The sequence below is a fragment of the Schistocerca cancellata genome, chromosome 2 (assembly GCF_023864275.1).
Source record: "Schistocerca cancellata isolate TAMUIC-IGC-003103 chromosome 2, iqSchCanc2.1, whole genome shotgun sequence".
Taxonomy (NCBI): domain Eukaryota; kingdom Metazoa; phylum Arthropoda; class Insecta; order Orthoptera; family Acrididae; genus Schistocerca; species Schistocerca cancellata.
The window spans coordinates 272739908-272751485 of record NC_064627.1 but is presented as its reverse complement, the minus strand read 5'-3'; positions in this window follow the sequence as shown (position 1 = coordinate 272751485).

Sequence of the window (11578 nt, the reverse complement as noted above, 5' to 3'; positions counted from 1 at the left end):
AAAACCCTAAATTTGGATGGGCCGACGTCGCGTCGATATGAACCGTTGTCCTCCAGAATGAGTGTCCATTGTGCTATCCAATGGGGCGTCTAGCTCTGTAAATTTGATCTAGTAAAGCAGACGTTATGTACTACCTTCATCTCACGTCATTTTGCTTCGTTGCTCGCAGATTGACTAAAGCAGTATAATATTAGAAGACTACTGTGTTTGAAGACGACAATCGGCATTAACATAGATTTATCTAGTTTCAGCACATTTATGTGTACAGTAACCTTAACGTATTGAAGTAGGATTTCTTTTTAAGGTAGGCCATGCTTGAAATTGAGACCTGTTATGTGGTACCACATCACCCGTTTTTACCGGGGAACATCCCGTTTCGGAGACGGTACCCCAACCCTACTTAATTTTAGAATTTTTTTTTGTAAAACCACACGTTTTTTAGTATACTACATAAATAAATTATCACACAAATTTATTTTGATTCCTGGCTCTAGCAACTGTCGTTCAGGAAACTGCCTGCACTTTCAACAGTTTTTTTGTAAATTTATTTTGCGTACACCTTATGTTCTTAATATTATAACAAAAAATGGCTCTGAGTACTATGGGACTTTACACCTATGGTCATCAGTCCCCTAGAACTTAGAACTACTTAAACCTAACTAACCTAAGGACATCACACAACACCCAGTCATCACGAGGCAGAGAAAATCCCTGACCCTGCCGGGAATCGAACCCGGGAACCCAGGCGCGGGAAGCAGAAACGCTACCGCACGACCACGAGCTACGGACTAATATTATAACAAGACGTATACAAACATCTGAACGTAAATACGTACTCTTGTTATTAGCTACGAATTTTTCTCACTTTGATGGACATAGCCTCACTGCTTATTAGCTTGCACTCTCGGTATTGGGACGAGTTCTATATGAATTATTATAAATTAAGTACCCAATCTGTCTAGGTACTGAACAGTTCTGCAGTGATACAGCACAGTAAATGAATAAATAAAATAATTTTGTATTAAAACAAAATTTCAAAACTTATTCTTGTTTCTGCTGCTATTTTTTCGTATCGCATGAACGATGTTCTCATATACTAACCATAATGAGAAAAACAAACAAAAGCAAGAAATGGCTAGATCACATTATCTGCATTCCCCCTTTTTCTAAACATTAGAATATGGTAACCTTATACTGTATCTAAAAGTTTATATTTTAAATTCTGGCAGTACTTACTGAATTCAGTGATAGTCGTAGCCACACATTCGTAGCTATCTCGTAAACGGCACGTTTGTAGACCGATGGTTATTGGAAAGATTTTGCTTCTATTATCATGTGTTTTCACTAACGTCACTTTTAGCTTTTAATTATGTCACCAGGTGGTTGTAATTAAAGCGCAACTACTCATACAGGTCCAGTGTGGGCTTTAATTATCGTATGGCAGCATAACTTGGTGGATATTCTGATGTGTTAAGGCGAAAACGATTTATGGTGTTGTACTGCATCTCATAGACATCTGTGGTGTTCATGTTGAGCAAGTTGTGTAAGTAGCAGTTAATAATAACCTCAAAATTATGCCTGTCTCACTTGTTCGGACTTTTCTGTCCATGTACAATTCCTAATCGATTACGTATAGAAACATTTCTATCATACAGTATCTAATATACTTCATTGCATTCACAACTCCGGATTTACATCTGGTGACTAGAATTGGAACTGACACATTAGAACATCTACCAAATTCGATGCAGTACGTTAATTACAGCCTCTGTGAGAAGCTGTAATTTAATTGTAACCACCATGTGCATCCTACGATATCTTCCACGCTCACGGGATTCTTTGTTCGTCGGTCACTCCTTTTGTAGTGGCTAACAAAATAGAGCATGAGCGTTGAGACTGTGGGACGACTGCGAAGTTGCACCGCTGGCAGCCAGATGGCAGTGTCGCTGTCGCCATACTTTACCCTGCGCAGCTGTCGGAGCTAGTAGCTATTACGGAATCACAAGGCACAGGGCAGGGTGCACGGGGGTTCCCCTTCAGAATGCAGGGGTTTCCCCTACAAAAGCATACGGCGCAGGGCAGGCACCACACCGTACCGCATCACGCCGCCGGCTGGCTGATATATAGCGTCCCGCCGGCGGAGGGCTCACCCACGGGATTAAATATGGACAGCTCGCTCCCGCGGCGGTGGGGGTGGGAGCCTGCTAAATCGGCACACTCTCCCCCGGGACCGGAGATCAAATTTCGGCAGCGCGCCACCCGGGATGGATGACCGTCTCTGCTCCCTCGCTTTCAGCCCCTTCCCTGCGGCCCCCCTCCCTCAGCCCGCTACCCCTTTGTTTAAAAAACGGACGAGAAGCGGGAGGGTGGTTCCAGCTCCGGGCGCCGGGACACAATGGAATTTTTCACTTATCGCCAAGCTTCGCACTGCCACGGAATGTTTCCTGCTCACAGAAGTAGAAGCATACAGTGAACCGCCAGGGCTGACGCCAAACGACTCAAAGGCGGCCTCGGTAAAGTGGTATGAGAAGAGGTTTATCACGAAGACAACTTTAGCTATTGATTTTTCAATCATACTTTGTTTTGAACACAACAGTATCTCAATGCTGAGTGATTTGGCACCGTGGGATTCCTGTTACGGCAAACCCCGGCAAGCAGGAATAAATATATTATCTAAGTTGTTTCAAGATGAATGTTTTTTCCACTGTCAATGTATTAGACGAAACGATATTAAAATCTCTGTTAGTAAGGAATTACACTGATTTCGCTCGCATGAAGGCTTTTAATTAGCAGTCTTGTATCACTAAGTTTATTAAGATGTAACCGATTAGGATTAGAAACACCGCACCTTCGGAGACATCCTTCTTACAAAATAAGTCGTTAATTTGTGTAATTGATCAGTCTCCGTCCGTCAGTTCCGCTCAGTCACGGACAGATCCGAAGAGGGGTTATTTGCAATACGGTATCGACAATATTTGAGTGGAAGCTGCTATGCTAGTCTGCTAAATAAAAAGCTATTATTGACACAGTAATCTCAGTTTTCTTCTCGAACATCAAAGTATTTGACAGGTGTAAGCTTCTGTAGACTGTTGCCGGTGTGACACAGCCCTGAACGAGATGTTATTACGTTTCACATCCATGCGGAGATCAGAGTGAGCTATGTTAAATGTCTCTTGATTCGTTACAAATGTTGATACTCTTCGTTATACGAGTATATGCAAAGTCAGAAGAATGTCAAACACGATAAAAAAATTAACACTACCCTCCCGAAATATTGCTAACCATTGAGAGACAGAGGTTAGCTTTTTTAAATTTCCTTACGAGGACAAGGAAAAGTTTCTCTTCCTGCAAACGACAACAAGTTAAGCAAGGAGGGAAGTGTACTGGGACAACTGACCTACTCACATCAAAATTTTTTGAAAGCTCGCCGCTTGGACAATTCTCACGATAAGAACTTCCCGCGAAACCAAAGTTACGTTTATGGTATCGGTGCTCACCAAACGGTGGTTCACTACTGTAAAGTAGAATTGAATAAAACGTCGTCAGTAAGGCAAAACAGGCTCTTAAAATTAAACGCTGAATGAGATTAATATTTACTGGGTGTACAACTTTGCTTCCGCTGTTTTTTCCCCAACATTTGGGGCTTTAATGAAACAAATTGGTTACTCATGTATCATTCAAAGTATTCTCCATCGCTGGCCACTACTTTCTCACATCTTTCTGGAAGTGTACGAACCGCACATCGAAAAAAGTGTTCATCTTTTGAAGCGATACACGAATCGATCCAATTTGTGACTTCTTCATGAGATCGGAGGTGCTGGTCAGCCAGACCATGCGCCATTGATCTAAATTGGTGATAGTCAGAGGGGGCAATGTCTGGAGAATACGGCGGGTGATAGAACTTCCCATTTTAAGGTTTCCAAGTACGTTTTGACCTCTTTTGCAAGGTGGAGTCGAGCGTTGTCGTGCTGTAAAATCATTTTATCGTGCCTCTCGCTGTATTGCGGCCGTTTGTCTTTTAATGTTGTGCTCATATGCATTAATTGCTTTCGATAACGAGCACCTGTGATTGTTTCACTTGGTTTTAACATCTCATAATACACGACGCCGAGCTGGTTCCACCAAATGCAGAGTATGATCTTGAGCCGTGAATATTCGGTTTGGCAGTCGACGTGGAAGCATGGCCGGGATAGCCCCATGATTTTTTTGCGTTTAGGGTTATCGTAATGAACCCATTTTTCGTCCCCGGTCACAATGCGATGCAGAAATCCCTTCCGTTTTTGCCTCTGAAGCAACTGTTCACAAACACACAAATGTCATTCAACGTCTCTTGGTTTCAGATCACATGGCACCTAAGTTCCTTCTTTCTGAATCATGCTCATAACCGGCCGGCCGCGGTGGCCGAGCGGTTCTAGGCGCTTTAGTCAGGAACCGTGCGACTGCTACGGTCACAGGTTCGAATCCTGCCTCGGGAATGGATGTGTGTGATGTCCTTAGGTTAGTTAGGTTTAAGTAGTGCTAAGTTCTAGGGGACTGATGACCTCAGATGTTAAGTCCCATAGTGCTCAGAGCCGTTTGAACCATGCCCATGGCCGTAAGACGTTTGGAAATGGTTTGCTGTGTCACTCCCACTAATCGTGACAATTCTTCTTCAGTTTGACGCGAGTCTTCACTCAGCAGTGTCTCCCATTCTGCATCTTCGAAAACATTCTCTCTTCCACCACTATGCCGGTCTACGACGTTAAAATCACCATTCTTGAAACGTTGAAACCACTCACGACACGTTATTTCACTGATAGCGTCCTTACCATACGTACTTTAGAGCATTCGATGAGACTCACCGCTGGTTTCTTCATATTGAAACAAAACAGTAATACCTTCCGCAAATGACGAGAATTAGGCTGGTAAACTGATATTTTCAATCAAGAATAACTTTATGATGCAGACACAAATCGACTAATGTTTGAATGAGGTTTTGTTGACCGAGGTCCAAGCTAACTGCCTGACGTCTGCGATCTGTTTCTTTCGACCGCTACTTACCGTTATCGCCACATATCGGCAAACGGCGGAAGCAAAGTTGTATCCCTTGTATTTATTTATTTACGGTTTTATTTCCACTTGCACAAACAGAGAGTTCAAGATCGACCCGCATTTATCGAGACAACCTTAGAAATTACGACGGTCATTTCAAAGACATTCTGGAGGATTAACATAGGATGACTTGGCGGGCCAATCGTACTGCGATAGAGCGCCTCAATGTTCGTCACGTCAGAAAGAAATGTGCACTTGTGATCACAGCTGCCGTGAGTATCCACAGCACACTCCTAGCAAATATGTAGCAAAAAGGACAACGCGTGGTCACCGAAAATTATGAAATAAACACCCAGGTTCATGTTGGCGGTAACCTGTGGGTGTGCCCAAGCCGTGTAACACAGAAGCACCTCGCTCTGATGTACACCTTCCACCCACTTCCGGTTCATTGGTCCACTGGGCCGTCGATACACTCTACGACTTGCATTATTTGAAAATAGGTAAACCAACAGTTAATTATTGTCCAGTTTTCCCAACTGAAGATGTGCGTCTGGATGTGCCGCAGTGGGAAGTGGATTTTTGTGATATACCCAATTCTACAACGCCACTGCATGTCGTTCCCTTTTTCAAAGCTCGGTCGAAAATTGGTTAAGATAGACCTGAATTCACTGACAGCAGCTAATCCAGTAGATTCAAATGTGTGTGAAATCTTATGGGACTTAACTGCTAAGGTCATCAGTCCCTAAGCTTACACACTACTTAACCTAAATTATCCTAAGGACAAGCACACACAGCCATGCCCGAGGGAGGACTCGAACCTCCGCCGGGACCAGCCGGACAGTCCATGACTGCAGCACCTGAGACCGCTCGGCTAAACCCGCGTGGCTAATCCAGTAGGTATTAAAACTGATTACCACTGGAAAGGCTGGATGCTGGACTCTAGTTCTTGTTGGTTCGGATCTTTCTACGACCTCTATTATCGTAGTACTTGAAACTTCTTTATTAAAACAGTTTTTTTTTTTTTTTTTTTTTTTGCTTGCACTGAAATAACTGAGAAGGTGAAACTGCTGAGTGAAACTGAACGTACTGTCACTTTGCTTGTTTTTATCATCCCAACACTGACCCACAGAATTTGCCTTGACTAATATAGCTCAAACTTATTCTATTCATTATTTACTCACAATATTCAAGGATAACCCGATCTGACTGCTTTAAAAATGATAACCTGACTTCAAATAATTAATGCAAAAGAATATCCCTCAATTGTAGAAATCCTAACAATTACCTATACATTTCATAAGTCACTTACCCCACAACGATATTCATTACCCGAACTACAGCAATGCCGCAAGAACCAATACCGGCAGCTAAATAAAATATTCTAACTATTGAAGGCTCTAACTTGTGGTAGGCATGTGGTTAGCAAAGGATAGAGTTTGTTGCAAAGCAAAAAATGTATTTTTACCTTAATAATGTGACATACAGTTCAAAAAAAAATATGATCACCAGCAATAAATCTCAATGACCGCTATACATTCATCCACTCGCGCTAATACTGTAAACCCCCACCACTGCTAATTATTAATCTCTAACGTCCATCACTGCTGACTACTCACTCCCAATTTCCACCAACTGCTATAACTTCCAACTGCGAGTCCGACCAGCCACAGAGTTTCTTACAGAGGGCGCACAGAGCTGTCAGAGTTATTAATGCAGTCTATCGCGCTGCAAACATATAAACAGGCTACTTAGATACTTAAATAGTGAAAACTAAAGCCGACAGTTGTATTGAAATTCAGACGTGTTTTATTCGAAACATGCTGCCAGTGTCGACGCGAAAAACCGTCATCTACAGGCCCCTGTATTTTCAAACTAACATAGCATGACAGTTAAGTATAATGAGAGAACTGACAACAAGAAACACCGTTTGTGAAGAAAACGGGGATAAATACGTGATGAAATTGCATAATAAAAATGTACTATTAATACTCATAGAAAACATAATTTAAATTCTGATTTATATTCCGTGTTTCATAATTCATGCTACACACCTCTATAGGTTTTAAAGGGAACTTAGCAGAAGACATGTCCAGAAACTCATCCAACGACGCTACAGAACGTCAAAATTACAGTCGGCAACGTCTGAAAATTTATGTATGATTTCGGTATGACGTAACAGACTTTCTAGGATGATGGAGAAGGATAAATGTACCAATTTGTGGTAAGGGTCTCTTAACCGGAAACGAACGAGTCGAAACTTACAAGTGAAAACATTTCTGATAACTCTGACAGTGGAACATACGGTCTGGTACTGTTGTTGCTAATGTTGTAAGCTAGGTAAATTTCCGAGATGGTACTACTGATCAAGACAAGAAAAAACTTCTAGTAAACATGGACTCTAAAGTGCATAACTTAAGAGGTATGAGCACTTGTTCTACATAGGAGATGCTTTTCCACAGTAGCGAAGATGAACAAGCGCTCATAGTTCCTCAGATATGCATTTTAGAGCCCGTGTTTAATGGACATTTTTTCCTTAGTTTTGTCCATACTACCACCTCTGAAAGTTGCCTAGTATCCAGTCTTAGCAACAACAGTATCGGTACATGAATACCACTGTTAGAGCTATCACAACGATTTTCTCTTATAACTTTCAACTTGTTCGTTTCCCTTAGAGGGAGTATTACCACAAACTGATACATTTATCATTCTCCATCAACGTAAAAAGTTTGTAACATCATTACTAAATCACCCTGTATATGCAAACACTCTTACAGGCGCCTGCGCCTATAGCTTTGACGCTCTGTAGCGTCGTTAGATGACGTTTCCAGACATGTAATCCTATGTAAAACTTGATTTACTAAGTCTCCTCTACAACCTCTAGAAGTGTGTAACATGCATCGTGAAACGTTCATTAGATAATACAAACCCACCGAAATAATCTCAACCTCGCGGTCTCGGCCACCTTCTCACGGTTCGCGCGGCTTCCCCGTCGGAGGTTCGAGTCCTCCCTCGGGCAGGGGTGTGTGTGTTGTCCTTAGTGTAAGTTTATTTAAGTTAGCTTAAATAGTGTGTAAGCCTAGGGACCTATGACCTCAGAAGTTTGGTCCCGTAGGAACTCACGACAAATTTCCAATTTCCAAATAATCTTACATGTACTCTAACAACCACCAACACATAAAAAGTGTAAATCTGAAACGTAGTACACAAATAGTATTAGTGTCACAAAAACCAGTAAGTACGTGCTCCATTGACATTACCGTACAGCACACAGTCGTGTCCCCAAAGTCCACGGACACGTAGCAAGTATGTAACTTGTGTAGGTTAAAGGTCGTAAATATGCAGAATCTCCAAATTAATGAAGAAGCAAGTCACCAACGTTTCTCTTAATTCCAAGAAATGCACGGAACATACAACAACGTTGCCCACATTAATAGGCCGTGTTACATGGTTGCATGTCGTGTACTATTCCTTCTAAACACATCGGACGATAGCCTTTTCGCCCAGTGAACTTAGACCAGTGGTTACCAACCCGGGTGTAATTACCGCTTACAGCTAAAAAGAAATTTTCTGACGAGAGGCAACAAAAAGATTTCACTGTTTTTCGATCAATAAATTAAATTATTTTCAGAAGTTCATAAGTTTTATCACTATTTCATACAACAGTAACAATTATTTCATAAGTTACCAATAATTAATTCTTTTTTCAGTTGCTAGCGTTAAGGTAAGAGGATATCAGTGATACGATTCGCTGATGACATTGCTATCCTGAGTGAAAGTGAAGAAGAGTTACATATTCTTATAAATGAAATAAACAGTCTAATGAGTACAGAATATGGACTGAAACTAAATCGAAGAAAGACGAAGGTAATGAGAAGTAGCAAAAATGAGAACAGCGAGAAGCTTAACATCAGGACTGATGGTGACGAAGTAGATGAAGTTGAGGAATTCTACTGCCTGGGCAGCAAAATAACGAATGACGGATGGAGCAACAAGGACATCAGAAGCAGACTAACACTGGCAGAAAGGGCATCCCTGGCCAAGAAAAATGTTTCAAATGGCTCTGAGCACTATGGGACTTAACATCTGAGGTCATCAGTCCTCCAGATTTAGAACTACTTAAACCTAACTAATCAAATGACATCACACACATCCGTGCCCGAGGCAGGATTCGAACCTGCGACCGTAGCAGCAGCGCGGTTCCGGACTGAAGCGCCTAGAACCGCTCGGACACAGCGGCCGCCAAAAGTCTACTAGTATCGAACATAGGGGTTAATCTGAGGAAGAAATGTCTGAGAATGTCCGTTTGGGGCACAGTGTTGTATGGTACTGAAACATGTACTATGGGAAAACCGGAACAGAAGAGAATCGAAGCATTTGAGACGGACGAATATTGAAAGTTAGATGGACTGATAAGGTACGGAATGAGGAGAGTCTGAGCAGAATCGTAGAGGATAGGAATATGTAGAAAACATTGGCAAGGAGAAGAGACGGGATGATAGGACATCTGGTAAGACATCAGGGAATAAGTTCCATGGTAGTAGAGGGACGTACAGAGCGCAAAACTGTAGAGGAAGACAGAGATTGGAATGCATCGAGCAAATAATTGAGGACATATGTGGCAAATGCTGCACTGAGATGAAGAGGTTGGCACCGGAGAGGGTTTCGTACTGGTCCGCATAAAATGAGTCAGAAGAGTGATGACTGCAAAGAAAAGCATTAGCATGTGATTCAGTGCGGTGGAGGTAGCAGCTTGTGAAGCGAATGCATGAACAACATCTTCCTCGCATAGTACACCCACTGGACAAATAGTTCGTATTTTGTACCACGCAGCTATGACAGTAAAAGTGAGACATATACTGTATATCACATACGGTTAAATACCAGGTGTGTGAGAAAAGTAATGAGACTGACAACACAGTGATCTGGCAACGCTGTGTTGTTCTGCTTGTGTAGACCGGTGTGTTCATCATTCCCAGGCGCTCAGTGCGAGTTCGGAGCGCCATACAGCCATCACGTTCTTTTTGAGGCGCCATCATTTGAAGTTGTGTTTTTGTTGTGTCTTACGAACAGCGAACAGCGAAATTCAGAGCAACGTTAAGCAATCAAGTTTTGTGTGAAACTTCAGGAATCCGATAGTGAGATCTTTGAATAACTGAAACAGGCCTATGGGGAATATTCCTTATCATGTGCACAAGTTTTTCGCTGACCCAAATCATTTTTGGAAGGCTAAGAACACTTCGAAGGTGAACCTACGAAATGTGTGTGCCAAAATTGTGCCGAAAAACCTCACATCTGAACAGACGGACAGTCGAAGAAACGTCTGCATTCATCTTCTTCACAGGATTTCCAATGACCACGAGTGGTTCAGTCATGTGAGCACAGTTCAGACATCCTGAATTTTTTAGTACAATCCAGAGATCAAGCGGCAAAATGAGAAGTGGCACGTTGAGACATCTCCTCGAATGACCAAATCAAAGATCAAAACAAAACTGATGTTCGTTTTTGACAATATTGATATAGCACATAAGGATCTATTCCTCCAGGACAAACGATCAAGCAAGTGTTTTACAAATATTTCATTGAACAGCTCAGGAGAAAAATGAATCGAGTGAAGCCTGACGTTGCAGACTAGTGGACGCTGCATCACGACACTGCCCCATCTCACTCGCCCACTTCCATCACGGAATTTGAGACTTCAGAAGGTATTCCTGTTGTTCTACAGCCCCCTGTTCACTTCACTGAGACCTTGTAACTTTTTTCTTTCCCAGAAATTTAAAAAGTCGTAAAAGGTCATCATTTTATGACTTTGAAGAACATTGAAAAGAATGTGCCCGAAATGTTAAAGGCCCTACCAAGGCTTGGAACAGCGCCGGTGAATATCTGCTGAAAGGAAGTACTTTAAAGGGAAAAATATTTATGTCTGAAAAATATAAAAACTTTGGAAGACAAAACGTCAGTGTCATTACTTTTCCCACACGCCTCGCTTATCATGAAAATGCTTTCTTTGTGTTGCAGATATGTCCCGCAATGGCCCATAAATTGCTCGGTATTCACTTCGCAACAGATAAACGAACTAATTGACAGCACAACACAGTACTGACTAAGCAAGGGCTAATATATTGCTGTTGGACCTACACTGTACAAATATTTTATTGTTGTTATGATTATTATTATTAGCGGCAGTGCTCAGGCACAACGCTTAGGCTGCCGGAAGTCTTCCAATTTCTGCCAGTTCAGTTGTAAGGAGTCCAACAATCAAGTGATGCTCCTGCAGTAAGCGTAGTGCACCTATTTAAACTTGATTATTGCTTTTAAATGGGAGAGCAGGGTGTGAATGAAGTGAATGACGCCAGGGAAAGGAGTGAGAAAGCATGTTTTGTACCAAGAAAGCATGTTTTGTACCAAGTTTCTAGCCTCAATGTGCACTGTAAAGTTTATTTTCTCTGAAGGAGTTGTTGGTAGCAATCATGATGCCCTGGGAATTGCTTCATTATTCAGTAAGCAAAGGTTGTTAAATATATGCGTTATCCGTTGGCTTACTAACATA